The sequence below is a fragment of the Triturus cristatus genome, chromosome 8, assembly GCF_964204655.1.
Source record: "Triturus cristatus chromosome 8, aTriCri1.1, whole genome shotgun sequence".
Classification (NCBI taxonomy): domain Eukaryota; kingdom Metazoa; phylum Chordata; class Amphibia; order Caudata; family Salamandridae; genus Triturus; species Triturus cristatus.
In genome coordinates, this window is record NC_140591.1 from 502,412,452 (window position 1) to 502,428,158 (window position 15,707).

Consider the following 15,707-nt stretch of genomic DNA (forward strand, 5'->3'; position numbering starts at 1 on the left):
TGAAATGCCAGAAACCGGTCCTAGGAAGCTTGTTTCCGGTCCAGGGAAGACATGGCTTGGCAGTTCGGGCTGGACTGTTCCCATGAGGCACAAGGTCAGACTGATTTGCATATGGCCATGTCTGAACTGGGGTGGCAGAGTGGGCTAAAGAACGGTGATGGATTAAACCCAGATCAGTTGACTGGGGGTGAGTGCTTGCAATGTTCAACACTCCGTCCATCATTTCCTTTGGTTTTTGCTTTGTTTGCCATAAGTTGGCAGGGTATGCTCAGACGTGAGTCCCTTGCTCACTTTGCCACTGGATTCAAGCAAGCCTGGCTGAAGACGGCTGAAATGCCAGAAACCGGTCCTAGGAAGCTTGTTTCAGGTCCAGGAAAGACATGGCTTGGCAGTTCAGGCTGGACTGTTCCCATGAGGCACAAGGTCAGACTGATTTGCATATGGCCATGGCTGAACTGTGGTGGCAGAGTGGGCTAAAGAACGGTGATGGATTAAACCCAGATCAGTTGACTGGGGGTGAGTGCTTCCAATGTTCAACACTCCGTCCATCATTTCCTTTGGTTTTTGCTTTGTTTGCCATAAGTTGGCAGGGTATGCTCAGACGTGAGTCCCTTGCTCACTTTGCCACTGGATTCAAGCAAGCCTGGCTGAAGACGGCTGAAATGCCAGAAACCGGTCCTAGGAAGCTTGTTTCCGGTCCAGGGAAGACATGGCTTGGCAGTTCGGGCTGGACTGTTCCCATGAGGCACAGGGTCAGACTGATTTGCATATGGCCATGTCTGAACTGGGGTGGCAGAGTGGGCTAAAGAACGGTGATGGATTAAACCCAGATCAGTTGACTGGGTGTGAGTGCTTGCAATGTTCAACACTCCGTCCATCATTTCCTTTGGTTTTTGCTTTATTACATTCTATAGTCCTAACTGACCCACAGAACATGGTAGAAAAACTAATTTAGTATGCCTGAACTCAGAATATTAAAATACATCTTTTAGTGAAGGTTATTTTTATATTCTGTGTTTGAAACGACCACTTTTAGAGTATAGGTACTTTCTTGCCTAAGCCTTCCAGTGTGCTCTGCTTATGTGTATTGGCTGTCTGGTTTTGGAGGGACAGGGCAGGCTGAGTCAGACCTAGGTTGATTAGATAGATCTGCCTTGGAGTGAGGGGAGGGGTAGCTCCTGCACTTGAATAGGGCTGTGCCTGGCAAGGTGAATGCTGGCTCCACCTCCCACTGTGCTTCTGAAGGCAGACCCCCTCTATCTGAAAGGAAGGATGCAGCCTGGTAAACAAAGTGCTCCAGGGCTGGGCAGAACTGGTTCTGGCTGGGTTCAGAGACTTATGACTCCTAAGAACAAAGGGGTAGATTTACAAGCCCCTTGCGAAACATTTACGCCGCCATTGCGTCACTTCTGTGCTGATTTGCAGGGATGCGCCAGGAAACATAAATCTGCCCCAAAGACTCTGGGGGTATAAATATTTGTGCCTAAACCCCTACAATTTGTGTTGCTCCTGGACAACAAGAAGAACCTCTGTCCGTGTAACTACAGGTATCTGCAGGAGAAGGACTGTCCCTGTGCTTGTGTGCTGTTTCTTGGACTGGCCTGCAGTGGTTACTACTGGACTTGGAAGAAGAGGAAAAGTTATTTGAAGGAACTTTTATTTTTGGCTACAGCAATCACCCAAGGGCTAGAAGAGAGCTAGCCTCCTGCAGGAGTCTCAGGCACATCAGACTCCACCGCCAGCCTCCTGTTTCCTCCCAGTGAGGGTTTCTATCTGCAGGTGAGGCTCCTGTGAGTTCCAGGGCCTCTAGTTCTACTGTTGAGAAAAGAGTGCTGAAAATCATCGCTAACCCCCGTAAGCGGGCCGCTGCAGCTAGAAAGCATGAGGAAAATCTGCTGCCGCCGAGCGCTCCCTACCGGAGATCATCGCATCACCTGTCTTCGGGCCTGAAAACACTTGCTAACCCCGAAGATTATCGCATTACCTGTCAGCGGGCCCCAAAAACGCCCGCTAACCCAAGTGCATCGCATCCTCTGTCTGCGGGCCTAAGAGTGCTCGCTATCCCGAAGATTAGTGCATTGCCTGTCAGCGGAACCCCAAAACGCCCGCTAACCCAAGTTATTGTATCGCCTGACTGCGGGCCTGAATACACTCGCTAACCCTTAGATTGCCGCATTGTTTGTTAGAGTGCCCCAAAATGCTCGATAACCAAAAATCATTGCATCAAGTTCATCGCAGCGCAGATGCCGTGTGTTCGCCATTTTCCCCGCATCGCTTCAGGATCATCGCTCCCTCGCGGAGCGCCATTTTCTTTGATCGCAGCAAGATCGCACATGCAACAGGCTCGGCGCATCATCCTCCCTCAGCAGCAAGGATTTTATTGCATCGCTGGCTTAGCGTGCAGAAGTTTGTCACCTTGTCCTGCCCGCAACCCAGCGCATCATCCTCCCTTGCGGTAAGGATTCAACGCATCGCTGGTTAGCGTGAGGAAATTTATCGCTACAACTCCTTAGCGACATTTTTGTTGCTTTGCTACAGAATCCAGATACCTTGTGAGTAAAAGGGTCGCAGAGACCACTGCATTGAACTGAACATCATTTTATGCACCTTGAACTATTTTTGCAGTATTTTTAAAGTAACTCTATTTTCTTAGTATTGTGGATTTTTACTGTTATTGGTCTTGTGTTAAGTCTATATAAATATACTTATTTTTTATAACTACTTGAGTGGTGTCCATTTGTAGTGCTCCTCATTGTGTTACTGTGTATGGTCATATATGCTTCACACACTGCCTCTGAGATAAGCCTAGCTGCTCGTGCTACGTTACCACTGGGTTGAGCAGGGGTTATCAAAGGGTGTAGGCTGCTTACCCTGACTTAGGAAGAAGGGTCCCTACTTGGACAGTGGCCAGCCATTGCCAACTAGAGACCCCCATTTCTAACAATGAGCAACTAATCAAGCAACAGAGCTCAATCAATCAATCAGGGAATTGTAAGCCTGCTACTCACCCGTGAAGGGGGGGGGGGGGTACGCAGATCTGTTCAGCCGAAGAGCCAGGTCTTGAGAGTCTTCCTGAAGGTGTTCAGGGAGGGGTCACGTCTGATGCCTACCGGTAGCGCGTTCCAGGTCTTGGTTGCAATGTGAGTCTCTCTGGATGTGCAGGGTTTCAGCTAGTGCAAGGTTGGCAGATCTGAGGTTTCTTTTGGGTACATGGAAGTTTATTCTGTTGTTGAGGTATTTGGGTCTGATGTTGTGTAGGCATTTGTAGGCGTGAGTGGGGATTTTTAAGGTGACTCTCTTCTCCATGGGGAGCCAGTGGAGTCTCCACAGGTGTTGGCTGATGTGTTTGTGCTGGGTGATGCAGAGGACATGTCTGGCCGCGGTGTTCTACATTGTCTGGAGTTTGCGGAGTAGGGACTTGATGATGCCGGCATAGAGAGCATTCCCATAGTCCAGTCTGCTGGTGATGAGTGCGTGGGTGACTGTCTTCCTTGACTCCGGGGGGATCTATTTGATGGTCTTTCGAAGGATGCGGATTGTGTTGAAGCAGCTGGAGGTGATGGCGTTGACCTGTCGGTTTATAGTGAGTGATGAGTCGAGTACGATGCCGAGGTTTTTGGCGTGGTCTGAGGGGGTGGGTGGGCTCCTGAGTCCCATGTTGATGGGGTGGTTCCGTGTACGAGGACTTCTGTCTTCTCGGCATTGAGTTTGAAGCAGCTGTGGGTCATCCAGCCTGCGACGTCTTGCATTCCTTTCTGGAAGTTGAGTTTTGTAGTGGTGGGTTCTCTGGTGAGGAAGAGGAGGAGCTGGGTGTCATCGGCCTTGGATACGATGTTGAGGACATGTTGTCTGACGATGGCTGTGAGGGGGGCCATGTAGATGTTGAAGAGGGTCAGGCTCAGTGATGACCCCTGTGGGACTCCGATTGTGGTTTCCATTGGGGCCGATAGGAAGGGGGGTAGTCTGATCCTTTGTCTTCTTCCGGTGAGGAACGATATGATCCAGTCCAGGGCTGTTCCTTGTATGCCGGTGTCGTGTAGTCTAGAGACTAGTGTGCGGTGAGAGATGGCGTTGAAGGCTGCAGACAGGTTGAGTAGGATGAGGGCTGCGAAGTGGTCTTTGTCCAGGAGGGGGCGGATGTGGTCTTTGGCGGCAAGTAGGGCGGTCTCAGTGCTGTGGTTGCATCGGAATGTGGATAAGGATGAGTCCAAGATGGCCTTCTCTTCGATTAAGTGTGTCAGTTCCCTGTTGACTATTTTCTCTGCTACTTTGGCTGCAAAGGGGAGGAGTGAGATGGGCCGGTAGTTCTTGAGGTCGGTGGGCTCTGCCGTGGGTTTCTTGAGCAGGGGCCTGACTTATGCGCGCTTCCAGTTGTCAGGAAAGGTGCCTGTCTTGAAGGCGGTGTTGATGGTGCGTTGTAGTTTGGGTGCGATGGTGTCTGCGGCTCTTTGGTAGATGTGAGGGGGTCAGGGGTCAGTGGGGGCCCGAGTGGATGCCTTTTGTGATCATGGTGGTGTCATCAGTCATGATCGGTGTACAGTTGGAGATGGTGGGCTGGCTGGTGTCTCTGGGGGGAGGTGGCTGTGGCGTCTTGAGGGTGGTCGATGAAGTTGTCGTAGAGTGTTTTGATCTTGTGGTAGAAGTGTGTTAACAGTTTGTCACAGAGGTCTTGGGACGGGGTGATGTCTGTTGCTTCGCTGCGTGGGTCGGTGAATTCCCGGATGACACTGAGAGTTCCTTGGAGTTGGTGGAGTTGGCAAGGATTTTGTTGTGGATGAGGTTTCTCTTGGTGGTTCTGATTTGGTTGTGGTAGTTCGTCATATCGTCCTTTTAGGTGAAGTAGTTTTTGGTTGTTTTGGTGTTCCTCCAGTTCTTCTCCAGGCATCTGCAGGTGCGTCTGGCTCCTTGGAGATCGGTGGTGAACCAGGTGGCTTTCCTGGGGCGCTGTTTGCTGGGGTTGCGAAGCTGGGCGAGCTGGTCTGCGCCGTTGGAGATCCAGGTGTGGAGTTCTCTTGCTGCGATGTTTGCGTCGGATGCCCAGATGTGGCTCCCTCGGGTGAGGGTGAAGCTCTGTTGCTCATTGGTAACCTTGCTCCAGTTTCTTCATGGAGGGCGAGGGGCTGGTTTCAGTGCCTTGGTTTTGCTGACAGTGAAATGTACGCTCTGGTGGTCGGTCCATGGCGGTTGCATTATGTGGCTGAAGTGGACGCTGTTGCCTGCAGCAAAGATGGGGTCCAGGGTGTGTCCTGCTCTGTGAATCGGTGTGGTGACAAGTTGGGTGAGTCCGATGTTGGCAAGGTTGTCACGAAGCGTGGTGGAATTGGGGTTGCTGGGGTTGTCGAAGTGTAAGTTAAGGTCTCCAATGAGTATGTAATTCATTGATGCGATGGCGTGGAATGCGATGAAGTCAGTGATGGTGACAGCAAAGGGTGTCTGTGGGCCAGAGGGTCTGTAGATGAGGGTTCCTCAGAGTGTGGTTTTGGGACTGGTCTGGATCTGGAAGTGCAGGTGTTTGGAGGGGGGAGGGTTTCACTGTAAGTGGTGAGGTAGAGGGTGCTCTTGTGGGCGATGGCTAGTCCCCCTCCAGGGTGGTTGGGGCAGTCCTTCCTGTGGATATTGTATCCGTCAGGGATGGCAGTGTTGATGTCAGGGGGAGGAGGCGTTGGTCCAGGTCTCAGTGAAGACAAAAGACTTGAAGGATAAGACTATCTTAGAATTATTTTCTAATGACTGTCCCATGAACAAGGAAACTATCTATATTTTACAGAAAGAGAACCTTTATTATCCTACTAACAGCAGAACAGCTGAAACCCCCACTCTATCCACTAGGTGTAGCACTTCTCTAAAATAAGTTAAAAGACGACCTACGCAATACTCAATTAGCTATTAAAAACAGGGCCCTTTTAAATGCAGAACAACTTGACCTCCTATTCATGAGTTCTGAGACCATGGTGTCAGAAGACTACAAATTGGTTTTAGATAACGTAGTATCTGCTAACTTTAAATTCATCAGTGCAGATGGCACACAGGTATGCACCATCTCGAAGCAGGAACCACCACTCTAGTCAGGGTAAGCTAGATGCATACTAAAAGATAACCTGTGCCCACTCTCTGGTAGCTTGGCACAGAGAAGTTAGGCTTATCTAAAGAGGCAATGTGTAAAGTATTTGTGCAACACACACACAGTAACACAATAAATACACCACAACACATTGATTATATTTTCATGAGCAAAATAAGACCAACACAACAAAAATCCAATAAGCACAACCGGAGTTATGAATTTGTAAAGGCTATGGGCCTGATTTAGATCTTGGTGGATGGGTTACTCTGTCACAACTGTGACGGATATCCCGTCTGCCGAAATATACATACCATTATACCCTATAGGTTTATATTTTGGTGACGGGATTTCCGTCACCATTGTGACAGAGTAAACTATCCACCAAGATCTAAATCAGGCCCTAAATCAAAAAGTAGTGGTTAGAAAAAAATAGCGTTTAGGCGTTTCTAGAGGTCACGCTGGATCGGGGTGAATCCAAAGTTTAGGCTGACCACGATGGAGGGCCGTCTGGCTACACGATTCATGCAGGTCCTGCTGAAAAAGTACTTTAAATGGAAGAAGCTTTGACATCAGAAGCTCCATGCAAGGAGTAGAGGAGGCAAAGCATCGTTGTCGATCCCTTTGATGTAGAAGATTTGTTGGTTCCAATCCTCACAATCTATTAAGGCTTCATCGACTAACCCCTTCACGATGCAGGAGATGCATGATCTGTCATCATCGAGCTGTGTAGTCAGTCGAAACGATATTTTTGATTAGCTCCTGCGTTGGCGTAGAAGGGCAATGCATCAGTTCCAATTGGCGCAAAGTTGTCACTACGTTGATTTTGATGGTTCTAGATGGCAGAAATCACCTTTCAAGGGCCCAGGACTAGTTTGACACCACTTGGCATGGCATGACTCAGAGATGGCAGAGACTAGGTGCTGTTGCAGGATTGAAGGAATTGTTTGATGGCCCTAAGACTTCAGACCAGGAAGGCAAGCCAGCAAACCCTTGGATTCACTCTTGGTTCAAGTGAGATGAGTCCAGGCCGTGTTCTCAGCGGGGCAGGGATCAGCAGGCAGTAGGGCATCACTGCATAGCAAAGCAAAAAAATAATTCTACCAGAGCAGCAATCAAGCAGAGTGGCAATCCTTGTAGCACAGCAGTCTTTACTAATGATAGAGTTATTCACAGTGTACTGGGCTCCAGTACTTATATCCAGTTATGACTTTGAAGTGGTGGTAGCTTCAAAGCAGGCCCTTGAAGTACACATCTTCCCCCTTTCTTCCTAGCCCTGGATCTAAACTATCAGCAGGGGGCAATCAGCCCTGTGTGTGGGAAACAGGACACTGTCTATTCAGGTGAAATTGTCAGCTCCACTCTATCTTCCTGCCCAGGAAGAGCTGTCAGAATGTAAATGAGTTCTCAGTCACACTTACCCTTTCTGTGTTTGTGGCTGTTTAGAGGAAATGCACAAAGTTTAGCTGTCATCCATCCTAGTTGTGTATTGGTGACAGACTGCAAGGCACACAGAGCAGTAAGAGCTAAGAGAAGTCAATTTTCTAAAAATAGAATCGAGGAATTCCCAATGCTAGATTATATGAGGAGTAGGCCTAAGAGTAGTGAAAAACTAATTTAGCTGTTTGTCACTACTTGGACATGCAAAACCTATCAGTATATGTCCTACCTTTTACTTACACAGCACCCTGCCCGTAGGGTTACCTAGGGCCTACCTTAGGGGTGACTTATGTGTAATAAACGTGTGTTTTAAGGCTTGGCAAGTGGTCTTAAATGCCAAGTCAAAGTGGCAGTAAACTACATCCACAGACCTTGCAATGGCAAGCCTGAGACAGCTTTGAAAGGCTACTTGTGTGGGTGGCACAACCAGTGCTGCAGACCGACTAGCAGCATGTAGATTACAGGCCCTGGGAATATGGTATACCACTTTATAAGGGGTTTATAAGTAAACTAAATGTGCCAATTGTGTATAAACCAGTGTCACTATGTTTAGGGGAGAAGCATATGCACTTTAGAACTGGTCAGCAGTGGTAAAGTGCTCAGAGTACTAAGGCCAACACAGTACAGACAAAAGAGGGACTAAGCAGGCAAAAGGTATGGGAGAAGACCACCCTAAGGATGACAGGTCTAACAGAATAATTTAAATTTCACTGTAAAACAATATATGCAGTGTATAGACCCTCAGTCTCAAACGCACCAAAGACTACTGCATATTTTGTTGGCAAGCATTTATGAACAATTTTAATTGCCCTCAAGAGCTAATTCCTTGTCATCAGTCACTTTTGTTGAGCTTCTGATCTTTTTTCATGTCTGCTGATGGCCAGAGAGTCCTACAAGGTCCATTGCTCCTAACATTTTAAATTCACTAGGACTATCTCAGGGGCATATTATCAAGCGGCAGCGATAATTATCGCTGGCCGCTCTTAGTGAGAACTTATTTATTGCCGGCTATCGCTGGCAATTATCGCCATGCTATCGCTGTATCAACAACGCATAGAGCAATGGCAATAATTTACCAGCGATAGCGGTGTTTTCCATGGAACATCGCTGGTTTTCCAGCGATGTTCCATGGAAACCGGCAATAACCTTGCTGATATGACCCTGTGGTCGTATCAGCATAATCCACCCTTATTGTTAGGTATAGGTAATTCAGCATTTTACCAGAAGTTAGTTTTTGGCGAAAACCGCGGTTTTCGCCAAAAACTAACGTCTGCTAAAATGCACGGGCCTCCTTGTAAATATCGCAATGTACATCTAGCGATATTTTACAAGGTAGTCCATCAGGGGTACGCCCAGTGACACCCACTTTGCATCTCATTAGAGATGCAAAGCGAGGCATCGGGAAAACGTGTGCTAACATGCCATTAATAGACTGCAAATCATAATTACCATCAGCTGTAAAGTTATCCCTTCTCAAGAGATAATTGATCCCCTGTTCTCCTACAATAACATAAGGAAAACACGGGTTGATCATGAATCATATGCATCCACCTTAAATACTGTAGATGGCCAAAAGACATCACTTCACAAGAATTCAGACACTTTTCCCACGTTCTCTCCAATCAAAGAAGTGGACTGCAATAAGTTGCTAATTCCAGTAAGCCCTCATGATTTACAGAATCTATCATGACTGCACCTAAATTCCTCACTAAAAAAATGTCACCAAATACAAGCCTGCATAAAACGTTGGGTAGGGTGGTGGAGGTGCTGATGACCGAGAGTCGAAAGAGTTGCATTAACGCAAGAAGTGGACTCTGCAGATCTTCTGGCTTTAGACTCTTCTATCTATTGATTTCTTCTTTCTGCACACGCCATCCTGGTGGAATGAATTGCTTGCAGGATTTTTTTCATTCCCCTGGAAATGGACAGCATCTGTGAATTTGTTTCACAATCCAATTGATTTGTTTTTCCCCAGTGTTTTATGATGACCACTACCATATGTTCATCTTGAATGCAAATGTTCTAAGTTATGACAGTAGGGACGCTATTTTTCATTCTGCTACTGCTGAGTGCCACTGTTTGGTGGGGACTCCAAGCCCCAGAACTCTTCGCGCTCCCAGGAGGGAGGAGCCTGCACCTGGCAAGCACTTTAAAAAGCGCCAACGACACAGCAGCGCAGGACACACGCTGGATACACCAGGGCAAAGCCCGGGCCACGGGCAGGCCCGTCCCGCGCCCGAACGCGATAGGAAGAGGCAGGGCAGGGCCACCCCCCTTGGCTTTGGCACTCAACACAATATGAGGGGGTGAAGCGAACCGTGTTTATCCCGCCCAGCAGTAAGTTTTGTCCTGTTGTTCTACCCCACCAGAACTTCTTGTTATACATCTGGGACCTTTGTGCATTGACTTTGATATACTGACATTGGGGGATCAATTGGGGATTTGCGGTGGTCTCTTGCAGCCTAAAAGCTGTTATTTTACCCAATGTGGTTCTGCTACTATCCCTGGGCACGGGTAAAAGGAAACATCCAAGCAGGGCTGCCAAATCGCAGAGTACCGCTCACCCTTCCTCTTCCATTCTGAATTATATCACAGGTGCAATGGGGGTTTTGGAGAAACAAATTATGAGTGTGGAGGAGTCCTCAACAACTTGCACTAATAACATTTTGGGTTTAACCTTTACTGGCACAGCTACAACTATCACTCATAATCCTGCTACTAGTTCTAGTCCTTGTAGTGCTGTTAGTCCGCAGGCAGCTGGGCAGAGGGAAGACAAGAAGTGCCCAAAAAAATCCCCTATTATCGCTCTTCCAGATATCCAACTGGCCAGCCAACCCCCTAGCAAACGATTTAAAACCCCGTCTACTGCAGTGTCCCAGGTCCTGTCACTCCCTCTATCTGCATTTAGTGAAGAAGGAGGAGTAGGTGGGAGTGGTCAACATTCTAAAAGCACACATTAGCAATAACCAAAACAAAAAGAAATCAGGGGTTGAACGACAGCGCGCAGATTATATAACCCTGTTTCCTTTACTACAGTCCTTATCTGAGTCAGTAAGGGCCGCATATAATTCACTGACTGAACAATTAAAGGGGATAGAGAAGAACATCCTTTCCCAAATAGACTTGCGGGTAAATAAACAGTCAATGTCAGCAAATCATCAGCACCCCCAGCAAAGTGCAGACAATAGTGTCTGTGAGCAACCCTCTTCATGTATGAATTCAATTCCTAACGCTCAAGGCATAAATCAACCTTATCATATAGACGGTGACAGATTAGGGGACATGATAAACGCTGATTCAAGACCCAACCGGTCACAGGATGGTGCCCATCTCCCTCCCCAATCTTCATCTTCTCAATTTGGGCCCATTAGTGGCCCCACCATTCCATATAACGCCCTACACAATCCAATTCACACAGACCAAATAACCACTGACTCTAGGCATATTTTCCCGGTTACAACAATGGATTGTTTAAGCCACCCACCTGCAGCCACTCCATACGTAGTAATTTTAGCTAATGTTCTAGGTGTCTCTAACTCTGTACACGAATCATGGGAATCTCTTAGGAACAAATCCCTAAATAGGCTGAACGCAAGGGTAGGGCTTAGGGGGGCACTCTTTGCTGATTTGAAAATGATTAGGAGGGTTAGATGGGTGGGAACAGGAAGCAAAACGTTAGAGGATGACTGTGTCGTGCTCTCATTCACTTCTCCCAATCTGGTGAAACTTATTTTTGAGAGAGCCAGTCTCCCGCCTCTCACCCTAAAGCAGATTATGGTTTTACCACTTGGCTTTTTCTATCAACCCCCCGACCCCATCCAAAAGCTGCCCCACGCAGTAGGCCCACATCATCAGGTGTTTTGGCTAGAGTACCAACATCCAATTGAAATTCATAACAGGTTTGATTGTCTTTCCTCATTAAACAGTGTGGATTGACTAAAGAAAACCGTGGAAGTGAACAGGGAGAACCAGAGTGGTTTTGTGACTGTCATTGTGCATGAGAGGGGGCCACAAACGGAGATAGACGAGAAGTCTGTGCCTTCAGAAATTTTCGGGCTTGGTCTTGTGGATTACCCACCGCCTCCACTGTTAGCAGCCACTGGGGTTAGGACTCCTGCCACAGCCCTTAATGTCTTCTATTGGAATGTTGCTGGTTTCCGCCATAAATACATTATGAATGATTGGGTTGATTTTACGTCCAAATTTAACATCCTTTGTCTACAAGAGACTTCGGCAGTTGAGCCAATCCACTTAAACGTTTTAAAACATTTCACAGCCTATCGATAGAGTCCAAGCACGGGCGAGCGAAAGGGGGCCTGTGTATTTATGTCTCAAACATGTTGGATCCTCTAAATACCACAGCGATTGTAAAAAGAGTTTTTTATCAAAGCGTGTCTCTTCTAATCTCTGCACATGCTACTCTAGCCATTGTAAATGTTTACAACAACGCAAGTTCATCGGATATTATTACAGTTCTCCACCAACTAGATCATGACCTAGAGAAGGTTTTTCCCCCTAACTGTAGCGATCCAATTATCTTATGGCGTGGAGATTTCAACATACGCACATGCCCTGTGTCAACTAATAAGGCGTGTGGTATGACATCCCCTGATCACTGTGAGACTACTCACTTTCTTCACTCGAAGTATGGGGATACTCTAAATGATTTCATTTTTAAACACAATTTGTGGATCGGTAATGAATTAATTTGTATACCGGCTACAGTGAAGTGTACTTACAACACAACAGTGTGATAGACTTCATACTATGCCCCCAGCGTTATTCATCACTGGTTTTAGAGTTTACTGTTCATGACATAGCGCTCAGCGATCATTTCCCCCAAAGTGTCTCCTTGAATTTTGACCTTGCTGGACAGTCATGTGGCACACTAAAAGTAACTGCACTATAGGAAATTGTGATCTCCCGCCGTAATGGGTATGCGTTAAAGTGGTCCCTGGTGGATCCATCTAACTTTCTAGCAAAACTGATCCGAAAAGAGAGGGAGGCTTTTGAAGTTTGCCTAGAGGAAACTACAGAGCCGCACACATTTATTCTAGCATTCAACCGAATACAAAAGGGCGTGGGCGAGAGGCTTTTTGCAAAACAGAAAACACCAAAGGTGGGTGTGTGTGGCTGGTTTGACTCAGCGTGTACAAAAGCTCATAGAAATTTGAAATTAGCCTTAGCTGAACAACCTAGAACTACAAGGAAAGTCTTGGAGTGTAGACTAGCATATAAATCAGCCATTAAACAACGGAAAAGAAATGTGAAGAAGGATACGTGGAATAAGTTACTTGAGGCTAGTCTATCCAATGACAATACCACACTTTGGCGTGTCATCAATTCTCCTTACCAAAACCGCCCAGACTCTCCCCGTGCAGAGATAGCTATCACAGAGGCAGCTTGGATAGCTCACTTTACTAATCTGTATTCCCATAAGGAAGACACTGCAATTCCTCCACTCAGTGTTTCGGCCCATAATGGGCCCGCTCCTCTTGCCATTGCATCCAATTCCGTTGGTCCTTTAAAGGTTTCAATATATCCAGAGTTTTCCTTGGACAAAGTTGTCCTGGCCTTGAAAGACAGTAAGAGGGGTAAAGCCCCAGGGCCCAACCGGATCCCTGTTGATTTGTTTAAATTTAATATTGAGCTCCGGGGCCCCCTCCTTACTTTGATTTTTAAAGCCTGCCAAGACCAGGGATTTGTATCCACCTGGCCCGAGTCGCTTATTGTCCCCATATTCAAGAAGGGAGACCGCAACAACCCAGAGCCATACAGGCCCATTTCTCTTTTGGACTGCCTGGTTAAGGTGGCTGGTCGCATGCTTTTAGGACGACTTCAGGATTGAAACAAATAATATTCTCTCGGACCTACAGTATGGGTTTAGGGCTGGGCGGGGAACTGTAGCGCAGGCTATTAATTTAGATGTATTAATTGGCAAATACGTGCACATGAAAGGTGGCAATTTATTTTTAGTTTTTGTAGATTTATCTTCTGCTTTTCATTTGGTAGTTCACGATAAGCTGTGGGCAATCATGGCCAATATGGGCGTGGATTGCACCATTGTAGACTTCCTTAGGGATTTGTATGCCCAAGGCAGAGGCAGAGTACGTTATGGCCTCAACGGTATTTGTACTCAGCCATTTAAAATAGGAAGAAGGGTATGCCAGGGATGTGTAATGTCCCCTTTCTTATTCAATCTCTATATTAACAGCGTAGGCGACATACTGGCAAGCAAATGTGCTGACCTACCCCAGGTGGGACACCGGCCTATACCAGCATTATTTTATGCCGATGATGCGGTGTTAATGGCCCATACTCCCATTGACCTGCAGCATCTGGTGGACGAGTTCGCTCAGTTCATGCGAATCCTTGGGTTAAAAATCAATATAGGCAAAACCTTTGCCATGAAGATCAGGAAGAAGGCCACTTGCTGCTGTGACAGCGTTATTGATGGTTCCACAATTCAGTTTACAGAGTCATTTTAGTATCTGGGCACTGTATTCAATCAATCAGGGTATTGGCAAGGGGCGATTAAATCACGGCGACTCCATTTCATGAAAACAACAATGGCCCTCTTAAGTTTTGCCAGACAGCTTGGCTTTAAACATCCTAAGGAGAGGATGACAATTTATAATTCAAAGTGTAGATCCACTGCCATGTACGAGGCTGAGCTCTGGGGGCATGGAAAGATTGATATATTACAGCTTGAAGAAAATGTCTTTCTCAGGTCTCTCCTTGCTCTCCCAAAAAGTAGCCCAACCTACATGTGTCATTCTGAACTACGTGCCCCCTACATAGCAGACTTGATTAGGATCCAGCCAGTGCTATTATGGCACAAAATATGGTCATCTGAACACACAACTCTAAATCAAGCCATAATTGCTGATTGCCCAAAATCCTCAAATGCCCTTAACATGCCGTGGCTCAAATATGTGCACAACTTTCTGACATACCTCGGCCACCCTGAATATTTCAATCTCCCCGAGAGCCTGGTCAATGTGCAAAGGAAAGATTTGAAACTGAAATGCATCTCATTATTGGAGGAAATCAGATTAGGTGCTGAGGAATCAAATGATCTTGACTAGTTTACAAATGCAACCATATCTAGTTAATGTGTATAATCCGCGTCACAGGTTTGTGCTTACCCGCTTTCGGCTGGATATTTTCCACCGCTTAATTAGCTTTCCTATCACTAGCAACTGGTCACCTGACCTGGGGAATTGCACGTGTGATGATATCTCACCTCAGAACACCATGCACACCGTGCTTTTCTGTAAACATTTCTCACGGTTGAGACAGAAACTCATTTAAGCCTTGTTATTACAGTTAGGTCTTACACAATGCGGTCCGGCGTTTATTTATCTGTAACTGCTCCAGAATATTTTTATTTGTACAGTAATGTCACGTTTTTTGCTGGCCATTATTAACTACACGAAGCAGTTGTAAATAGTAAACATATGATTGTGCTGTGATGACAGTCTTTTAATATTTTTTAACATTCTTACTTTTATACAGAAGAATTTTGGACCTTGTTTTAAACTTGTATTTTGGGTATTTTAAAGTATTGTCATGGATGTACTTTGTAGCTTTTATGATTCCCTTTGTGATTTTGAATAAAGCTTATTTTGATTGATTGAGCAGTAGTGTAACAGAAAGAGCAGTTTTGTCTGAAAACACATAGGAAAACAATGATAGATTAACTTTTTGTTATGTTTATTAAATGCAATCCGATTTATCTGTAGTAGTTTATTATCAATTTACCCTCTACTGTGATGCAACCATAAGGGACTTTACTGCCTTGTTGCTCTACAATATTACGATTCTAACTGAAAAGATGTATTGGCACTGCACTACTGTGAACAGACCGCTGCACCGGGTGTTGGCGAAGGTGCTGATGGATTAGAGAAATTAGAAGGTGCCACTGGAAGGTCAGATGATGCGGGTAGTGGTGAAGGTGCTGTTGAACCAGAAGAGGTTGAATGTGTAGAATTATTCAAAGTGGCCGCTACTGATCTTCTTGCTTCAGCCTCTACTATCTCCTTCTGACAGCTTCTTTCCACACATGCCAACCTGGTGTAATAAATTGCCTGCAGGTGTTTTCTCATTAATGTGGTACCAAAGGAGTATTGTTTTCTACAAAGGAAATAACTTTGTTACATAGGTTGCATATAACAAGTTTGGAATTATCTGTTTTCTCTCCAGG